Below are 20,708 nucleotides of genomic sequence, written 5' to 3'. Positions count from 1 at the left end.
GCTGAAAAGGCCAATGTGGGACTTACAGACTTCACCACACTCTGCACACACAACGTAATTCTGTTGGGCTTGATGTTTGTCCACCTGGTGCTATTTTTGCTGCTTTAAAAATTGAAGTCTGTATCCAATAAATATATTTCTAATTAAAAAAGCATGCAGCAGAGCATTATCACGCTGCAGTTATTCCCATCACCATCTTCCCCAGTAACTACCAAATTCAGCAGACTTTATCTCAGCTATGCAGACTAACCTTGCAATGAAATGTGTTTTAAATGCTTGCAGAGCTGTAGATTTGGTCTATTTCAAAAGTGTGTGTGTGTGTGTGTGTGTGTCTATGTGTGTGTGCCCACACACACATAGGCACATGTATGTGTGTGTGTTTAAAGATAGCTCAGAATGAATTGCATTTTGATTAGTCTTTTCTTTGAGGAGAGTAAATTAGTCTTCCCTCACTGGATTGTAAGCTACTTGAGGGCAGGGATCAATTCTAGTAATTCTATTGCCTATTGCCTTCTCCCCAATACTTAGTACAGTGCTCTGCATACAGTAGGTGCTCAGTGAATATAACTATTAAATAATTGACTCATGCTCAAAGATGTCATCACTGTTAATAAAATTTGCCTGTGTTAAGGTTTGAGGGGCTTAGGAAGCTAACACAGGAACCCAAATCCTGACTATACTATGCTCACAAAATTTTTTTTTCATTTCTTGTGCTGCTGTGTTTATTGTCTGCCATACCTAGTGCTATTTTGAAATTTGTGCTGTATTGAGGCCTCTGCTTGAAATGACCCATAGTGGTCTAATGAAGATTTACCAATCAATCAATCAATCAGTCAATCAATCAACATTTATTGAGCATTTACTGTGTGCAGAGCATTGTAATAAGCATTTGGGAGAGGACAGTCTAGAGAGGGAGACAGATTAAAATAAATTACGGATACTCATTCATTCAACCGTATTTATGGAGCACTTAATTTGTGCAGAGCACTGTACTAAGTGCTTAGGAGAGTACAGTATAACAATAAACTGGCACATTCCCTGCCCACAACAATCTTACAGTCTATAAGGGGAGACAAACATTAACATAAATAAATTACAGATACATTCTGTGGGGCTGACTGGGGGGCGGGATCAATAAAAAGTACAAATACAAGTGCAAGAAAGACAAAGGGAGAAAGAGTAGGCGAAGTGAGGTCTTAGTCAGGGAAGACCTTTGAAGAACTGATTTTAATAAGGCTTTGAAGTTGGGAAGAGTAATGGTTTGTAGGATACAAAGGGGATGGGAGTTCCAGATAAGCAACACGAGTTTTCCAAGCACCTAGTACAGTTCTCTGCACATAGTAAATGCTCAATAAATACCACTGATTGATTGCTACCTTCAACCCATTACTCTCTGAGTTCCTTCCTTCTACCTTCAACTTGCTCAAGTCTTTATCTGTTGCTGAATTCTACTTTCCAAGCGTTTAGTACGGTGCTCTGCACACAGTAAGCACTCAATAAATAGGATTGAATGAATGAATGAACTAATAAAAGCTTCTCTTCATCCTGCAGTCCTGACTTTTGCCACATCTTTATGTTCCCATTCCCATCCAAACTTTGAGAATGGGTCATGGGTACCAGCTGCCTTCATTGCCACTGCCAATTCTTTTTTTCTCCCACTTTAATCAGGTTTTCTACCCCTTCCCTGCACCCCCACTATACTCAACAGTCACCCATAACCTCCAGAGTTCAGTGGACCCTGTGCTAACTCTCCTTGATCTCTCAGGTATCTTTGAAACTGCAAATACTTTGAGGCCTTGATTTTGCTAATATGGTGTTAACTTGGTTCTCCTCCTGTGCTGATGACTGATCCTTCTTAATTTCATTCTGACTCCTACTCTGCAGCCCCTCCTGATACACAAGCCTCTGATCTGGATCTTCTATTCTTAATTCTCCTCATCAACTCACATGGCTTAAGTCACCACTTAGATGTGGATTTTGGTTTTGCGTTTGGCTTCTCTGGTGCATTTCCTCAATTTTCTTTAGACAGTAAGTGATTCAGGGAAATGGTCTACAATCATTTGCATGTCGCAAATGCAAATGATGTGGGCTTCTAGAGCCCAGCCATCTAGCATGGCTTAGTGGAAAGAGCATGGGCTTGGGAGTCAGAGGTATGGGTTCTAATCCTGGCTCCGCTACTGGTCTGCTGTGTGACCTTGGGCAAGCCACTTAACTTCTCTGTGCCTCAGTTACCTCATCTGCAGAAACGATCTGGGCATGTCACTCCCCTTCTTAAACACCTCCAGTGGTTGCCTATCAACCTCCGCTCAAAACAAAAACTCCTCACTCTAGGCTTCAAGGCTCTACGTCACCTTGCCCCTTCCTACCTCTCCTCCCTTCTCTCTTTCTACTGCCCATCCCGCACGCTCTGCTCCTCTGCTGCCCACCTCCTCACCGTCCCTCGGTCTCGCCTATCCCGCCTTCGACCCCTGGGCCACATCTCCCGCAGTCCTGGAACGCCCTCCCTCCTCACCTCCGCCAAACTGATTTCTTCCCCTCTTCAAAACCCTACTTAAAACTCACCTCCTCCAAGAGGCCTTCCCAGACTGAGCTCCCCTTCTCCCTCTACTCCCTCTACCACCCCCCTTCACCTCTCCGCAGCTTAACCCTCTTTTCCCCCCATTTCCCTCTGCTCCTCCCCCTCTCCCTTGCCATCCCCTCAGCACTGTACTCGTCTGCTCAACTGTATATATTTTCATTACCCTATTTATTTTGTTAATTTTGTTAATGAAATGTACATCGCCTTGATTCTATTTAGTTGCCATTGTTTTTACGAGATGTTCTTCCCCTTGACTCTATTTACTGCCATTGCTCTTGTCTGTCTGTCTCCCCCGATTAGACTGTAAGCCTGTCAAACAGCAGGGACTGTCTCTATCTGTTGCCGACTTGTTCATTCCAAGCACTTAGTAAAGTGCTCTGCACATAGTAAGCGCTCAATAAATACTATTGAATAAAATGGGGATTAAGATTGTGCACCCCACGCTGAAAAACCTAATTACCTCTTTTTCTACCCCAGAGTTTAGAACTGTGCTTGGCACATAGTAAGCACTTAACAAATGTCATTATTATTATTATTATTATTAGTATCTGTATATGGCAATTCTTGAAGGACTTTGGGTGATGCACACAGTCTCTGGAATTGGAAGAATTTCCCATTCATTCATTCATTCATTCATTCATTCAATACTATTTATTGAGTGCTTACTATGTGCAGAGCACTGTACTAAGCGCTTGGAATGTACAAGTCGGCAACAGATAGAGACAGTCCCTGCCCTTTGATGGGCTTATAGTCTAATCGGGGGAGACAGGCAGACAAGAACAATGGCAATAGAGTCAAGGGGAAGAACATCTCATAAAAACAGTGGCAACTAAATAGAATCAGGGTGATGTACATCTCATTAAACAAAATAAACAAAATAAATAGGGTGATAAAGATATATACAGTTGAGCGGACGAGTACAGTGCTGAGGGGGTGGGGCAGGAGAGGGAAAGTGGGGAGAAGAGGGTTTAGCTGCAGAGAGGTGAAGGGGGGGTAGAGGGAGCAGAGGGAAAAAGGGGGGAGCTCAGTCTGGGAAGGCCTCTTGGAGGAGGTGAGCTTTAAGTAGGGATTTGAAGAGGGGAAAATAATTAGATTGTCGGAGGTGAGGAGGGAGGGCATTCCAGGACCGCGGGAGGACGTGGCCCAGGGGTCGACAACGGGATAGGCGAGACCGAGGGACGGTGAAGAGGTGGGTGGCAGAGAAGTAGAGCGTGCGGGGTGGGCAGTAGAAAGAGAGAAGGGAGGAGAGGTAGGAAGGGGCAAAGTGATGGAGACCCTTGAAGCCTAGACTGAGGAGTTTTTGTTTTGAGCGGAGGTTGATAGGCAACCACTGGAGGTGTTTAAGAAGGGGAGTGATATGCCCAGATGGTTTCTGCAGGAAGATGAGCCGGGCAGCAGAGTGAAGAATAGACTGGAGGGGGGCGAGAGAGGAGGAAGGTAGATCAGAGAGAAGGCTGACACAGGAGTCTAGCCGGGATATAACGAGAGCCCCTAATAATAATAATAATAATAATGTTGGTATTTGTTAAGCGCTTACTATGTGCAGAGCACTGTTCTAAGCGCTGGGGTAAACACAGGAGAATCAGGTTGTCCCACGTGGGGCTCACAGTCTTAATCCCCATTTTACAGATGAGGGAACTGAGGCACAGAGAAGTTAAGTGACTTGTCCACAGTCACACAGCTGACAAGTGGCAGAGCTGGGATTCGAACTCATGAGCCCTGACTCCAAAGCCCGTGCTCTTTCCACTGCGCCACGCTGCTTCTCTAAAACATGGGAGCTGGGCTGTAGTAGGGTAGGAAGGAGGGTAAGTAGAGGGGAGTGAGCTGATCAAGTGCCCTAAAGGCAAAATGATCCAGGCAGCAGTGAAGAACAGGCTGGAGAAGAGAGGGAGAGAGATTGGAGATTGGAGGTAATAATAATAATAATAATAGTATTTGTTAAGCGCTTACTACATCAAGCACTGGTCTAAGTGCTGATAGATACAAAGTAATCAGATTGTCCCACATGGGGCTCAGAGTTTTAATCCCCACTTTAAAGATGAAGTAACTGAAGCACAGAGAAATGAAGTACTTTACCCAAGGTGCCTTACCAGCAGAGAAGTGTCAGAGCCGGGATGAGAACTAAAGTTCTCTGACTCCCAAGCCCATGCTGTTGCCACTAGGCCTTGCTGGACGTCAGTGAGGAGGCTGATGCAGTGGTCAAGCTGGGTGGGATATGGCAAATGTCTAGCATAATGGCCCTTTGGATGAAAAGGTAGGAACAGATCCTGGAAATGTGAAGAAAGAACTGACAGTATTTGGTGACTAACCGAATACATTGGTTGAAAGAGGAAGAAGATTCAGGGTTAATGCTAGCAATAAGGTAGCCGTTTGGGTGGAGAGGAAAGGGCGGATATTGGCGATATTGTAAAGGTGAGAGCGGCAGGTCTTGGTAACAGATCGGTGGGGTGAACGAGAGAGACGACTCAAAGATGACACCGAGGTTGCAGGCCTGAGAGACGGGAAGGATGGTCGTACCATCCACGGTGATAGGGAAGTCTGGGAGCGGACTGGGCTTGGGAGGGAAGATGAGGAGCTCAGTCTTGCTCATGTTGAGTTTTAGGTGGCAGGCAGACATCCACGTGGAGACATCCTGGAGGCAGGAGGAGATGCGAGCCTGAAGGGAGGGGGAGAGGACAGGGGCAGAGATGTAGATCTGCGTGTCATCTGCGTAGAGATGGTAGTCAAAGCCGTGAGAGCAAATGAATTCACCAAGGGAGTGAGTGTAAATGGAGAACAGAAGAGGGCCAAGAACTGACCCTGAGGAACTCCAACAGTTAAAGGATGGGAGGGGGAGGAGGCACCTGCAGAGGAGACCGAGAATGACCGGCCAGCAAATTTTAACACTTGCATCCTATCTTTATTTTGCATCTTCTTCCAGAATGGCTGCATAGAATAAGTTGAACAAGTCCAGACCCACTATACAACCCTTCTATGCAACCCTCCGCCAGCTATGGTGAATGAATCTGACAGGGTACCCTCAGTTCTGACCCAGCCAGGCATGTCATCATGAAAGAGATTTAGAATCTCAACAATCTTTTCAGGGTGGCCTAATTTGCTTAGCAAATCTCACAGCCCAGAACTACTGATGGCATAAAGCAGCACAGGCTACTTGAAAGGGCATTGGATTGAGAGTCAGGAATCCCATGGTCTACTCCCAACTCTGCCACACACCTGCTTTGGGACCTTGGGCAAATCTATGACTCAGTTTGCTCATCTACTGAAATTAGGACAAGATACATACTCTCCTACCCCTCCAACTGTGAACCCCATGAGAGACAGGGACTATGTCTGAACTGCTTGTATTGAATCTATCACAATGCCTAGACCACTACTTAGCACTGTGCTTTGGAACATAGTAAGATTTCTCTCCCTCTTACCCCTCTTATCCCTCTTTCCAGCTCTCTTCACCCACTAAAACCTACTTTAAACTCTTCATTCCTCCCACATTTATCATTGTGCCTGTCTTTAATGTTCTCTCCTCTGACCATTCATCACACCTTTCTTTCCTGCCTAGAATGACTGCCCCCCTTCAAATCTTCCAAACCATAATTCTACCCTTCTTCAAAATTCTTTTGAAATACCACCAGAAGACATTATCTTTTAATTTGTGACACACCCTACCCCCCAACCATGGGACAGAGACTGTGTCTGATTTGATGGCATTGCATCTATCCCAGTGCTTAGAACAGTGCTTCACACAGACTAAGTGTGTCAATTATTATTTTCTTCTTATATTGCCACCTGTAGCCTCTCTGTGTAAATCAGTTTACAGTCTCTATTACTTAAACAGTTATTTTGTCACCTATCCATCTTTCCATTCTATTTTTCCCCATTTTTGTAATTTATTCTGTATCTCTCTAAACCATTGGATGCTCCTTGTGGGGAAAGATTGGGTCTTCTACCTCTAATGCGCTCTCCTGAGAACTTAGTATAATTGTCCTACCTACGGTCAGCAGTCAGTAAATACTATTGACTAGTTGATTGACTCTGGCCTGAACAGATGCTTGGAGAATAGGACACTTCATGAATAACAGGACATTTGGGAACACCTTTACTAACTCTTATGTATCACTGCTGACCTCTTCCCACATCCTCCTTCTGGTCTGGAACTCCCTCCCACTCTGTATAGACCAGACCACCACTCTTCCCACCTTCAAAGGCTTATTGAGGTCTCGACTCCTTGGAGGAGAGTGGGGAGTCTTCCCTGACTAAAAACTGTTTCCCAACTCCCTCTCCCTTCTGTATCATCTATGCACTTGGATCTGTACCCTGTAGATACTTGATATTTGCCATATCCTCAGCCCCACAGCATCTATGTACATATCTGTAACCTATTTAATTATATTAAAGTCGGTCTCCCTTTCTAGATTGTAAGCTTGTTATGGGCAGGGTCTACCAACTCTATTTTATTGTTCTCTCTCAAGCTCTTCATACAATGCTCTGAACACAGTAAGTGCTCGATAAATACCATGGACTGATTGATTATTGTACTCTCTTAATCGCTTAGTGTAGTGTTCTGCTCATAGTAACCGCTAGATAAATATGATTGATGGATTGATTGGTTGATTTTGGATTCTTCAGGGAAAGTCTATTTTCATTTTCTCCTCTTGGGGAACCTGTTTCTAGACATCAAGATGCTCCTAACATTTGTAAAAAGCTCAGTCTTTCAGAGTTCAAGAATTGAGTAGGTCCTGGAGGGGAACTTAATTTTCTTTAATCACCAGTTGGATCATTCTAAATATCAATAACAGATTAGTGCTCTCCTACTTCAGGATATCTCAGTGAATCAGGAAAGCAGCCCAGTGGAAAGTAATTCCACTCTGACAAAATAGAGTTTGTGAGAGCTATACTGGGCTAATGGATTTAAGGCTGGCCTTTAAGAAATGATAATGTGGTTTTGAAGATGAATCTATGAATACAGGATACTCCCTGACATGTGGAAGATTTTGAGACTACCAATTCATGGAATCCAGGTGGAAGAAAGGATAAACTTAATTAAACTATGAAAACATAATGAGGCCAGGGCAAACATCATTTTCCAAGGCTCTAATCTAGAAGGCATTACCTTTTACCATTGCCTTGCCAAGTCATAATATTGTTATCAAAATCAAGCAGCTACAATTGCTTCTCATACCTAGCACCACCCCCTCCTTCCGTATCCCCTCAGATGAGTAAATGAGACCTGTTCATCTCAGCGGCTTTCATTCATTCATTCATTCAATAGTATTTATTGAGCGCTTACTATGTGCAGAGCACTGTACTAAGCACTTGGGATGAACAAGTCGGCAACAGATAGAGACAGTCCCTGCCGTTTGACGGGCTTACAGTCTAATCGGGGGAGACGGACAGACAAGAACAATGGCAATAAACAGAGTGGAGGGGAAGAACATCTCGTAAAAACAATGGCAACTAAATAGAATCAAGGCGAAGTACAATTCATTAACAAAATAAATAGGGTAACGAAAATATATACAGTTGAGCGGACGAGTACAGTGCTGTGGGGATGGGAAGGGAGAGGTGGAGGAGCAGAGGGAAAAGGGGAAAATGAGGGTTTAGCTGCGGAGAGGTAAAGGGGGGATGGCAGAGGGAGTAGAGGGAGAAGAGGAGCTCAGTCTGGGAACGCCTCTTGGAGGAGGTGAGTTTTAAGTAGGGTTTTGAAGAGGGAAAGAGAATCAGTTTGGCGGAGGTGAGGAGGGAGGGCGTTCCAGGACTGCGGGAGGACGTGACCCAGGGGTCGACGGTGGGATAGGCGAGACCGAGGGACGGTGAGGAGGTGGGCAGCAGAGGAGCGGAGCGTGCGGGGTGGGCGGTAGAAAGAGAGAAGGGAGGAGAGGTAGGAAGGGGCAAGGTGATGGAGAGCCTTGAAGCCTAGAGTGAAGAGTTTTTGTTTGGAGCGGAGGTTGATAGGCAACCACTGGAGTTGTTTAAGAAGGGGAGTGACATGCCCAGATGGTTTCTGCAGGAAGATGAGCTGGGCAGCGGAGTGAAGAATAGACTGGAGCGGGGCAAGAGAGGAGGAAGGGAGGTCAGAGAGAAGGCTGACACAGTAGTCTAGCCGGGATATAACGAGAGCCCGTAACAGTAAGGTAGCCATTTGGGTGGAGAGGAAAGGGCGGATCTTGGCGATATTGTAGAGGTGAAACCGGCAGGTCTTGGTAACGGATAGGATGTGTGGGGTGAACGAGAGAGACGAGTCAAGGATGACACCGACATTGCGGGCCCGAGAGACAGGAAGGATGGTCGTGCCATCAACGGTGATAGAGAAGTCTGGGAGAGGACCGGGTTTGGGAGGGAAGATGAGGAGCTCAGTCTTGCTCATGTTGAGTTTTAGGTGGCGGGCTGACATCCAGGTGGAGACGTCCCGGAGGCAGGAGGAGATGCGAGCCTGAAGGGAGGGGGAGAGGACAGGGGCGGAGATGTAGATCTGCGTGTCATCTGCGTAGAGATGGTAGTCAAAGCCGTGAGAGCGAATGAGTTCACCGAGGGAGTGAGTGTAAATGGAGAACAGAAGAGGGCCAAGAACTGACCCTTGAGGAACTCCAACAGTTAAAGGATGGGAGGGGGAGGAGGCTCCAGCGAAGGAGACCGAGAATGACCGGCCAGAGAGGTAAGAGGAGAACCAGGAGAGGACAGAGTCCGTGAAGCCAAGGTGAGATAAGGTATGGAGGAGGAGGGGATGGTCGACAGTGTCAAAGGCAGCAGAGACGTCAAGGAGGATTAGAATGGAGTAGGAGCCATTGGATTTGGCAAGAAGGAGGTCATGGGTGACCTTAGAGAGAGCAGTCTCGGTAGAGTGGAGGGGACGGAAGCCAGATTGGAGGGGGTCTAGGAGAGAATGGGAGTTAAGGAATTCTAAGCATCGATTGTAGACGACTCGTTCTAGGATTTTGGAAAGGAAAGGTAGTAGGGAGATAGGGCGATAACTGGAGGGGGAAGTGGGGTCAAGAGCGGGTTTTTTTAGGATGGGGGAGATGTGGGCATGTTTGAAGGCAGAGGGGAAGGAGCCCTTGGAGATTGAGTGGTTAAAAATAGAAGTTAAGGAAGATAGGAGGGCAGGGGCAATGGTTTTAAGAAGGTGAGAGGGAATGGGGTCCGAGGCGCAGGTGGAGGGGGTGGCACCTGCGAGGAGGGAGGAGATCTCCTCTGAGGATACTGCAGGGAAGGATGGGAAAGTAGGGGAGGGGGTTAGTGGGGGGGAGGGGAGAGGCTCATTGAACCTGCTTTATTCCGGCTACCAATGAGGCAGGGACTAGTTTATTTTACACTGAGGGTTCAACACCTTAATATAGGTCAATTAGAAAAATCATACCAATGGCTTCCAATTCATGCCTTAGGAATCCCTTGTGGTGAGCTCACTGTGTTATTGCATAAAAACATTTTTAATGTTATATTTATTTCTATGAAGGCATCTCATAACTCTATATTGCTGGCAAGATCCTACTCGGGGTCTTCCTGTGCTACCTATTAAAGAATAGCACCTTCCAGATGCTCACAGTGTGGCACAGGGGACATAGACTCTACAGTATTCTAGATGCAGGAGACGTGCAGAGAATGGCACCAGAGTGTCCAGCGGGTTTTCATGAACCTCACCAAAGCTTTGGACACCATCATTAGATTTGGGCCTTGGAAATTGCCTAATGAATTCCACTGCCCTGAAGAGTTCATTAAGATTTTATGATGGCACGGCTCGCTGTTGATAAACTGAAATTAAACAAAGGTGATATATTAGCCTGTACAAAGGAAGCCATACACACAGTCAAAAGATGCTGGCCATGAGAAGCTGCATGGCCTAGTGGATAAAGTACAAGCCTGAGAGTCAGAGGGACCTGGGCTCTAATCCTGGTTCCACCACTTGTCTGCTGTGGGACACTGGGCAAGTCACTTCACTTCCCTGTGCCTCAGTTCCCTCATCTGTAAAATGGGGATTAGGTCTGTGAGCCCCATGTTGGGACATGGACTTTGTCCAACCTGATTATCTTGTATCTACCCCAGTACTTAGTACTGCTCCTGGTACATAGTAAGTGCTTAATAAATACCATAAAAAAATCTAGATTGCCATTGCATACCTGAACTTTTCCACAGAATTCTGGAATCCGTATTGGTGTGTATATGTATTTGTGATGCATGAACAATGGTTAGTCCTTCCACCAGCTTCCTGAAAGAGATTAGTGTTTGCAACTGTCCTCAAAATACAGACTGAGAAAGTGGCTGAGCACTGTAGATATTCACAGCTGAATAGGAAAGATATTCTCAAAGAGTGCCGATAGCAGTGGAAATAAACTCAAATAGGTCTTCAAAGTTTCGATCCCATTTTTCTTTTGTTTTATTATTTTCTTCTTTGGAGAGATTAATTTATCAGACTAATGTTCAAGATTGAATAAGAAGAATGAAGATAGGACATTCTGGAGAAAATATATCCATAGAGTCACCATGGATCAGAAACGACTCAACGGCATTTGATGATGATAACTATCCTTACTGAGGTTCAAAGACATTAGCAAGTAAAATTAATTCCTTTTAAAGAAGCAGGAAGACTAAAAATAGGTATTAACTAAACTGGGTGCTTAAAACTCCAACATAGTTCTGGGAAAAATATATAATGGCTTCTAGAAAATGGCTACTCTGTAAGACATATGAGTGAGCTCAAATTACTGCACTTGCCCATAGTTACATAACTACCCTGGTTCCCATTAAACATTGTCCAGGTTCTCTAAGTCCAGAATCCCAGGACTGCTCTAAATAAATGCACATTTATATAAAGTGCTTAGAAAAAAATCGACATGTCTTTTATGCTTTTCTTGGTTCATCTTGTCTCCTTTCTCAGAAGACTTAGCCCTTTTTACACTGAGCCTGTAGGATTCATAGCCTCGGTAGGTTTTAAATTGAATTATTTTCCCAAGCCTACAGCCACCACATTTTTTTTTCAGATTTCAAAGGAAATGAAAATGTAAGGTAAAACTCATTCTTGGCATCTATAGGGAACTTCCTAGAACCCAGCAAAATTCTCAGTAAGATTTAATCTTAATAAACGGGATAAATTGTTCCTATTTATGAAACTCTTTCAGCTGAACTTGTTGCGATTAGAAATGCAGTTCAATAGGGAAGAAAAGGAGCTTAGAAAGCTAAATTTAGCTAGCACCTGAAACATTTTCACAGTTTAAATAAAATTGAATAGGTCTGCATCTCAGAAATCCAGTTACATGTAGGTGGCATTACAATTTACTTTGGTTTCCAGAAATTAATTCCCTTAATCTCCAGCCCAGAGTTGGAGTTGATGCTTCAAAAACAGACAGGCCAATGGATCTTGGAACAAAGGTTCCTTGTAGATGCTGTCCTCTTCTTAGTTAGGTGTTGTTTGCATCTGAGAAATTTTGATTTTAACCAAAACCAAGTATTTCTAAGCAAGCACCTCGTTCACTTTTCAATGCTGGGATTTCCAACAGCGTTCAAGGCAACTGGATAAGAGGGGCAAAGGGAACAAGGAAAAGAATCATACAGTATTTGACCCCTCCAGAAAGCCCAGTCAAACTCCTGGCTGACCCTTCAGAGATCCGAATATGGAAAGCTCCAGGACTTAGGATTCCTGCAAGCCTCGGAGAAACACCTTGACCAGATTGTCTCTCTCAGAAGAAAAGCTGTTTTTAGCTGAAAATAAGGGTTTTTTTAACCAATGAAAAAGGAACAGATGTAGAAACCCTTTTTCACCACAGATAGAAAATACCCAGCTTCCAATTAGGGATTATTGCTGTTTAGTGGGCAGTAATATCTGCCATAAAAGTATTTCATTACTCTAAAGTTTGAATTGCTATCTGAAAGAAAGTGTTACATACTAAATAACTACAAAGTATGCAGGTTCTAGTTGAGTTGAGAGTGCAAAGTGGCACCCCAAAATACTATTTGCAGTAGCTATGTTTCTGAAGGTCCCTGACACTTAGGATCAAGGAAGTGGGGAATGAAAGCAAATGGGACTTAGATTAGGCAAATTAAAGAACCTTGAGAGGGAGACAGGTTCATGGTTTCAGTGGACTAAATAATGCCCCTATGACTTCCATATGCAAAATGCCAAATCAACAAATCAATCAATCATTTGATCAATGGTATTTATTGACTACTGTGTGCAGAGCACTACACTAATGCTTGGAAACAATAACAATACCAGAGTTGGTAGATATGTTCCCTGACCACAAAGAGTTTACAATCTAGAGGGGGAGACAGGAAAATAAAATAAAGATATGTACATGAGTGCTGTGGGGCTGAGGAAAGGGTGAATAAGGGATGCATATCCAAGTCCAAGGATGACACAAAAGGGGGTAGGAGTAGGAGAAATGAGGGCTTAGTCAAGGGAGGCCTCTTGGAGGAGATGTGCCTTCAATAAGGCTTTGAAGGTGGAGAGAGTGATGGTCTGTTGGATATGAATTGGGAAGAAGTTCCAGAACAGAGGCAGGATGGGTGTGAGGGGTCAGCAGCAAGAAAGACAAAATGTGGTACAGTGAGTTGGTTAGCATTAGAGGAGTGAAGTGATCATGTGGTAGAAAATCAGTGAAGAAAGATAGGAAGGGGCAAGGTGATTGAGTGCTCAGTTGCCAATGGCAAGGAGTTTCTGCTTGATACAGAGGTGGGTGGGCAAGTACTGAAGATACTTGCGGAGTGGGGAAATGTGGACTGAATGTTTTTTTCCAAAATAATGAACTGGGCAGCATAGTGAAATATGGACTGGAATGGGGAGAGACAGAAACCAGGGAGCTCAGCAAGGAGATTGATTCAGTAGTCAAGGTGGGTCAGGTTGAGTGCTCGGATCAACATGGAAGCAGTTTGGTTGAAGAGGAAAGGGAGGATTTTAATGATGCTGAGAAAGTAGAACTGATAAGATTTGGTCACAGATTGAATATATTAATTCATTCATTCAATAGTATTTATTGAGCACTTACTATGTGCAGAGCACTGTACTAAGCGCTTGGAATGTTCAAATCATTAACAGATACAGTCCCTGCCCTTTGACGAGCGTACAGTCTAATCGGGGGAGACAGACAGATAAAAACAATAGCAATAAATGGAGTCAAGGGGATGAACATCTCATTAAAACAAAGCAAATAAATAGAATCAAGGTGATGTACATCTCATTAACAAAATAAATAGGGTAATGAAAATATATACAGTTGAACAGATGAGTACAGTGCTGAGGGGAGGGGAAGGGAGAGGGGAAGGAGTGGAGGGAAAGGGGGGAAAAGAGGGCTTAGCTGATGGGAGGTGAAGGGGGGGATAGAGGGGGAGTAGAGGGAGCAGAGGGAAAAGGGGGAGCTCAGTCTGGGAAGGCCTCTTGGAGGAGGTGAGCTCTAAGTAGGGTTTTGAAAGGGGAAGAGAATTAGTTTGGTGGAGGTGAGAAGGGAAGGCATTCCAGGACAGCGGGAGGATGTGGCCGAGGGGTCGACGGCGGGATGGGCGAGAATGGGGGCCGGTGAGGAGGTGGGCGGCAGAGGAGCGGAGTGTATGGGGTGGGCAGTAGAAAGAGAGAAGGGAGGAGAGGTAGGAGGGGGCAAGGTGATGGAGAGGCTTGAAGCCTAGAGTGAGAAGTTTTTGTTTCGTGCAGAGGTCGATAGGCAACCACTGGAGGTTTTGAAGAAAGGGAGTGACATGCCCAGAGCGTTTCTGCAGGAAGATGACCCGGGCAGCGGAGTGAAGAATAGACTGGAGCGGGGAGAGACAGGAGGAAAGGACATCAGAGAGAATGCTGACACAATAATCTAGCCGGGATATTACGAGAGCCTGTAGCAGTAAGATAGCCATTTGGGTGGAGAGGAAAGGGCAGATCTTGGCGATATCATAAAGGTGAGACTGGCAGGTTTGGTGACAGATAGGATGTGTTGGGTGAATGAGAGAGCCAAGTCAAAGATGACACCGAGGTTGCGGGCCTGAGAGACGGGAAGAATGGTCATACCATCCACAGTGATAGGGAAGTCAGGAAGAGAACAAGGCTTGGGAGGGAAGATGAGGAACTCAGTTTTGGCCATGTTGAGTTTTAGGTGGCGGGCAGACATCCAGGTCTTGGAGGCAGGAGGAGATATGAGACTGAAGGGAAGGGGAGAGCACAGGGTCAGAGATGTAGATCTGTGTGTCATCTGCATAGAGATGATAGTTGAAGCCGTGAGAGCGAATGAGTTCACCAAGGGAGTGAGTGTATATGGAGAACAGAAGAGGGCCAAGAACTGACTCTTGAGGAACCCCAACAGTTAGAGGATGGGAGGGGGAGAAGGAGCCTGCGAAGAAGACCGAGATTGACCGGCCAGAAAGATAAGAGGAGAACCAGGAGAGGATGGAGTCCATGAAGCCAAGGTGAGATAAAGTATGGAGGAGAAGGGGATGGTCAACAGTGTCAAAGGCAGCTGAGAGGTCAAGGAGGATTAGGATAGAGTAGGAGCCATTGGATTTGGCAAGAAGGAGGTCATAGGTGACCTTAAAGAGAGCAGTCTTGGTAGAGTGGAGGGGATGGAAGCCAGATTGGAGGGGTTCCAGGAGAGAATGGGAGTTAAGGAATTCTAAGCAGCGAGTATAGATGACTTGTTCTAGGAGCTTGGAAAGGAAGGGTAGTAGGGAGGTAGGGAGATAACTGGAAGGGGAAGTGGGGTCGAGAGAGGGTTTTTTTAGGATGGAGGAGACAAGGGCATGTTTGAAGGCAGAGGGGAAGAAGCCACTGGGGAGTGAGCGGTTAAAGAATATATAGGTTGAATGAGAGAAATTAATTGATGTTATGGACTTCTGAGTCATGGAGGTTGGAGGTTCCGTCTACAGTGAAGAAAAGTCTGGTAAAGACAAAATTTATGTGGGAAGATGAGTTCTGTTTTGGACATGTTAAGTTCGAGAAGTTGGCAGGACATCCAGATAGAGATGTCCTGAAGGCAAGAAGAAATATGCTACTACAGAGAAGGAAAGAAAGATCAAGGTTGGAGAAGTAGATGCAATAATCATCCACAGAGAGATGTTATTTGAAGCCATAGGAGTGAATGAATTCTCCAAGGGATTGGGTATAGATGGAAAATAAAAGGGGACCCAGAACTGAGCCTTGAAGGACTTCCACAGTTAAGGGATGGGAAGCAGAGGAAGAGTCCATAAAGGAGACTGAGACTTGCTGCTTAGAACAGTGCCGGGCACATAGTAAGCACTTAACAAATGCCATTAAAAAATAGATTGAGTGGCCAGAGAGAAAGGAGGAGGAGAGGACAGTGTCACAGAAGCCAAGTTTAATGTTTCCAGGAGAAAGCAGTGATTCACAGTTTCCAAATCAGCAGAGAGGTCGAGGAGGATTAGGGTGGAGTAGAGGTTGTTGGGTTTGTCAATAAGACATCATTGGTGACCTTTAAGAGAGCAGCTTTGGTAGAGTGAAGGGGGCAGAAGTCAGATTGGAGGGGGTCAAGGTGAGAATTGGAGGCGAGGAACTGGAGACAGTGGGTGTAGACAAGTTTCACAAGGAGTTTGGAGTGGAATGTTAGGAGGGAAATGGGGCTATAACTGGAGGGAGTTGTGGGGTCAAAGAGGGTTTTTTTAGGATAGGTGACAACATATGAGAATGTTTGAAAGCAGTAGGGAAGAATCTCTTGGAGAGCAAACAATTAAAAAGACTGCTATGAGGGAAGGAAAACAGGAGGGGTAGAATGTTTTGTTAAGGTGCAAAGAAATGGGGTCAGAGGTACAGGTGGAGGGAGTGGATTTTGAGAAGCAGGGAGATTTTAGGTAACTCATGCCTGATGGTTTCAATTTTCTCAATAAAGTACATGGTGAGGTAATGGGGAAAGAGATGGTGGGGTAGGGAACAGGGCCTTTGAGGAGGGAGTTGAATGTCAGTGTGAGAGCAGTGTAAAAGTGGGGTTAGTTTATAGTGAAAGAGTCTAATCCACCTGTGCTAGGCTTTGAGACTTTGCACAGTCAATTAATCATATTTATTAAGTGCATACTGTTTTCAGAACACTGTACTAAACGCGTGGGAGAGTAATTCTACCTGAGTTGGTAGACACGTTCTCTGCCCACAACAATCCCCTAGAATGGAGACTAACTTAGCGAACCAGGCAGCCAGAATCCTGACCTGCCTTCAGGTCATTACCTGACCAGGGTGAGTAGAGATGAAACTGTACTCTCTGCATCAAGAAAATCATTGTCTGCATCTCCTCTGCCCAAAGCATATCTCTCCTCTCTTATTCTGTTATGTTGTACCCAGCAAGTGCTCAATAATTACCTCTGGTTGATTGATTGATTGATTATGCTCATTGCCTGAGCCAAATATTTATTACTTTCTATCACTCCTTAAAAACCCAGTGCATCCAGCTCCCCATCTCTCACTCTTTGCCATCTGCTTCACTGACAAAACTGAAACCATCAGGTGTGAACACTCCCAAAGATCCCCCTGCCTACCTATGCCCCGACCCCTCCAAATCTCGCATCTACTCTCTGGTCCTTAACAGTCATCTTGCAAAATAAGATCTCCCACCTCCTTTCAAAATCTGTCCCCTGCACTCGTACCTCCAACGTATCCATCCCCTTGACTCATACCTCCACCCCCAGCCCTTCATACCTCATTAAACCAGTTGCTCCCATCTTTATTCCTGCCCTCACTGCTATCTTTAATTACTCACTCTCTAGGGGGTCCTTCCTCTCCACTTTGAAGCACACCCTCATATCTCCTAACCTAAAAATACCTTATCTTGACTTTGCTGCACATTCTATCTATTGCCCTATCTCCTTCCTCCACTCCTGTCCAAAATCACTGAAAATGTTGTTTACTCTTACTGCCTCTACTTGCTCTCCTCCCATCTCCCTTCTTGAACCATCTACCACGACATCTGGATTCTGCCCCCTCCACTCTCTCACTGAAACTGCTCTCTCCAAAGTTATCAATGACTTGCCCCTTGCCAAAGTTAATGAGCTCTACATCAACCTAATTCTCCTTGACCTTTCAGCTGCCACTGACATTATGAACCACACTTTTCTTTTGGAAAAATGAGCAAACCTTGATTTCACTGACAATTTTTTTTCCTGGCTCTCCTCCTGCCATTTTACTAGATCACTACTGCAAGCTCCTAATCAGCTTCCCATGTCCATCTCATCCAAGAGGCCTTCCCAAACTAAACCCCACTTTTTTCAACTTCTACTCTTCTCCATCACCCTGACTCACTTCCTTTGCTCATCCCCCTAGCCCTGCCCCGCAGCACTTAATTATATATCTGTAATTTTATTTATTTATATCGATGCCTGTTTACTTGTAGTGATGTCTGTCTCCCCCCTGCCCCAGACAGTGAGCTTGCTGTGGTCAGCAAATTGTACTTTCCAAGTGCTTAGTACAGTGCTCTGCACTCAGTAAGTGCTCAGTAAATATGATTGAATGAATACTGGGCTGGGATCATTTTTCAAAAAAAAAAAAGTTCTGCACACATTTCCTGACACCCCAAGTAGTTCCACTGCCCATCCATTTCTACATTGAACAGAAACTCTTTGTCATCAGATTCAAGGAACTCTATCAATTTTCTCCCTCCTACCTGTCCTCGCTCCTCTCTCACTGCAATCCAACCTGCACATTCTGCTCTTCTATCACCAATCTATTTTCTTTGCCTCTCTCTCATACCCTCCATCCCGCCTGACAGACCAGCACTGCCATCATCTTCGAAACCCTATCTAAATGATATCTCCTCCAGGAAACCTTCCCTGTCAGAACATTGATCCTTATCTTATTTTCCCTCCCAAATGTCTCACCCATGGACTAACTCCCACCCCTTTGCACTTAGATATTCACCTTACCCCCATTCATAGTACTTATGTACATATCCGTACAATTAGTTATTTCTCTTATCTATAATTTATATCAGGTTCCCCACATAGATTGTAAGCTCCTTGAGGGCAAGAAACATATCTCCTTACTCTATTGCACTCCTCCAAGCTCTTAGTAGAGTGATTTTGATAAAGTGCTCAAAATACACCACTGATCATTCAAATCAGTGCTGTATTATCATTCTACCTTCTTGTCTTGCCTTCACATTAAGGTCAAGGACTCTATGTCTAACACATGCACAGACATATATTTCCCCTCTCTTTCCACTCCTCTTCATATTTTCTGAGTGTGTTGCATCTATTTCATTGTTTGTTGAGCTGTTCTGTTTGTGGTTTGACCCAGTGTTTCTTTGGTCCTCTTCCAGGTGACTCTCTGTGCAGAGCTGCTTTTGTCTTACATGAATTCCAAGTATTTTATTTTGTAGCTGGAGTTCCTAGATGGAGCATTTTCTATAGAAATCCTGTTTTTCAGCCTTAATAAGTGAATTCACAGGAACTGTTACTACAGCACTTCAATGAATTGTATTTATTGAGCACTTGCTGTGCACAGAGCACTGTACTAATCGCTTGGGAATATATAATGCCCTGTGGGTCCCACCTTCACAATATCACTAAAGTCTGCCCTTTCCTTTTCATCCAAACTGCTACCATGTTAATACAATCACTTATCCTATCCTGCCTGGATTACTGCATCAGCCTCCTTGCTGACCTCCCTGCCTCCTGTCTCTTCCCACTCCAGTCCATGCTTCACTCTGCTGCCTACATTCTTTTTCTACAAAAATGATCAGGACATGTTTCCTCACTCCTCAAAAAAATCCAGTGATTCCTTTTTTCAAACAAACATCAAACAAAAACTCCTCACCTTGACTTCAAAACACTTAATCAACTTGTCCACTCCTACCTCACCTCTCTATTTTCCTACTACAATCCAGCCTGCACACTTCACACCTCTAATCCTAATCTTCTCACTGTGCCTTGTTCTCATCTATTTCACCACCAACCCTTAGCCCATGTCCTGCGCCTGGCCCGGAATGCCCTCCCTCCTCAAATCCAATGGACAATTACTCTTCCTCACTTCAAAGCCTTATTGAAGGCACATCTTCTCCAAGAAGACTTCCCAGACTAAGCCCCCCTTTCCTCTTCTCCCACTCCCTTCTGCCTTGCCCTGACTTGCCCCCTTTGTTCTTACCCTCTTCCAGCCCCACAACACCTATGTGCACATCTGTAATTTATTCATTTATATTAATATCTGTCTCCCCCCCTTCTAGATTGTAAGCTTGTTGTGGACAGGGAATGTTTCTGTTTATTGTTGCATTGTACTTTCCCAGGGACTTAGTACAGTACTCTGCACATAGTAAACTCTCAATAAATAAGATGAAATGAATGAATGAATAATATATCAATATAAGAGTTGGTAGACATATTCCCTGTATGCACTTATGTGCATATCATAAATCATGTTATAGTAGAAATCATATATTAAAAAGTACTTATTTACGTTAATGTCTGTCTCCCCCTCTAGACTGTAAACTCACTGTGGGCAGGAAACATGTCTACCAACTCTGCTGTAATGTATTTTCCCAATCAGTTCAGTGCTCTGCACACCATGAGTACTCAATAAATGCCATTGATTGATTGATTTACTGAGTAGGTGTTGCTCTGTTTAGACCCTGGGCATGCAGGATGAATATCTACCCTCTATTCCTTTGGTTCAGGCATGGTCTAATGTTGATATCTTCCCTGATTATCCAGCCCCTGAGTTGGTTCTCCAGGACTAAATTCAGAATTTCTTCAAAGTTGAAACTTTTGCTACTCTCAGTTCTGCCAGAACTTGAGTTTTCACTAGGGATTTTGTCTAAAACAATGTTAGGGAATTAAGGGATATCCATTTCACATCAGAGAAGCAGCATGGCTCAGTGGAAAGAGTCCAGGATTGGGAGTCAGAGATCATGGGTTCGAATCCCAGCTCTGCCACTTGTCAGCTGTGTGACTGTGGGCAAGTCACTTCACTTCTCTGGGCCTCAGTTACCTCATCTGTAAAATGGGGATTAACTGTGAGCCTCACGTGGGACAACCTGATTATTCTGTATCTACCCCAGTGCTTAGAACAGTGCACTGCACATAGTAAGCGCTTAACAAATACCAACATTATTTTTATGAGTCTGTTTGAATGTAGACACCACAGTTTCAGAAGAAATGCTTTCTTTCCAGACTGCAGTTTCATAGGGAAACTGGGTGTTTCCTGTTTCAGGCATGAGTTATTCCAAGGCTGACCTTA

Source organism: Ornithorhynchus anatinus, chromosome 2 (assembly GCF_004115215.2).
Source record: "Ornithorhynchus anatinus isolate Pmale09 chromosome 2, mOrnAna1.pri.v4, whole genome shotgun sequence".
NCBI lineage: Eukaryota > Metazoa > Chordata > Mammalia > Monotremata > Ornithorhynchidae > Ornithorhynchus > Ornithorhynchus anatinus.
Note: the sequence above shows the minus strand (reverse complement) of the source record.